Source organism: Colobus angolensis, unplaced genomic scaffold (assembly GCF_000951035.1).
Source record: "Colobus angolensis palliatus isolate OR3802 unplaced genomic scaffold, Cang.pa_1.0 Scaffold89, whole genome shotgun sequence".
In the NCBI taxonomy this organism is placed as follows: domain Eukaryota; kingdom Metazoa; phylum Chordata; class Mammalia; order Primates; family Cercopithecidae; genus Colobus; species Colobus angolensis.
The window spans coordinates 2,562,444-2,563,219 of record NW_012122820.1 but is presented as its reverse complement, the minus strand read 5'-3'; positions in this window follow the sequence as shown (position 1 = coordinate 2,563,219).

Genomic DNA, 776 nt, shown 5'->3' with positions numbered 1-776 from the left:
AAAAAAAAAAAAAAAAAAAGATTCTGCTTTGACAAAACGAAGGGCTTTAAAAAGCTACATCTGGAACAGTTCACTGTATGCTGAACCAGGTAAAAGACAGCCTTATCATTTCCCTAAAGTTTCACACCTTGTTCTCAGTCACCTTGATCCCATTCACATATCAGTACTGCCAGTTCCTGATGCTCATGTAGCGATGAAACAAACCACATGGTTTCCTCAAAACACCCACACCTCCTTAGCTATTGAGGATGTTGCCACTGTCCCTGACCTGAGCACCTGAGGAACATTCCCCTGATCCCCACATCCATAAGGCTGGCTTCACCCTTAACCCTTATCTAAATGTCACCGTTAAATATTCCAAAGCAGATTTTTCAGGCCCTCTCCCTGACCATACTTCAGTTACTAAACTTTATATTTTGTCTTCTGATTAGCTTTCCAAAAAACAAGAAAAAGTAAGATTCTCTATCCTCCGGCATCAGCTGCGTATCTTGAGAATTTCTGTTCTCTCCATTCTTGCGGTATCACACCACTCCACAAGAGGGTAGAGCCCCTTCCACAGCACCAAAAAAACATTCCCTTCCACCCCATCCCACGTGCCAGTCACCAGTGACCCAACAGAACCCTGCAGCTCAACTAGTCTGATGTAGTCATCTCTGCAATTATCAGATGTTATTGAAAAGGATGGCGCATCACTAGGTGAGTCACATTCATAATCCAGTTGTGGCTCCAGTGACACTACAGTATGTTGCTGACATGATGGCCAGAGTTAAACTCCA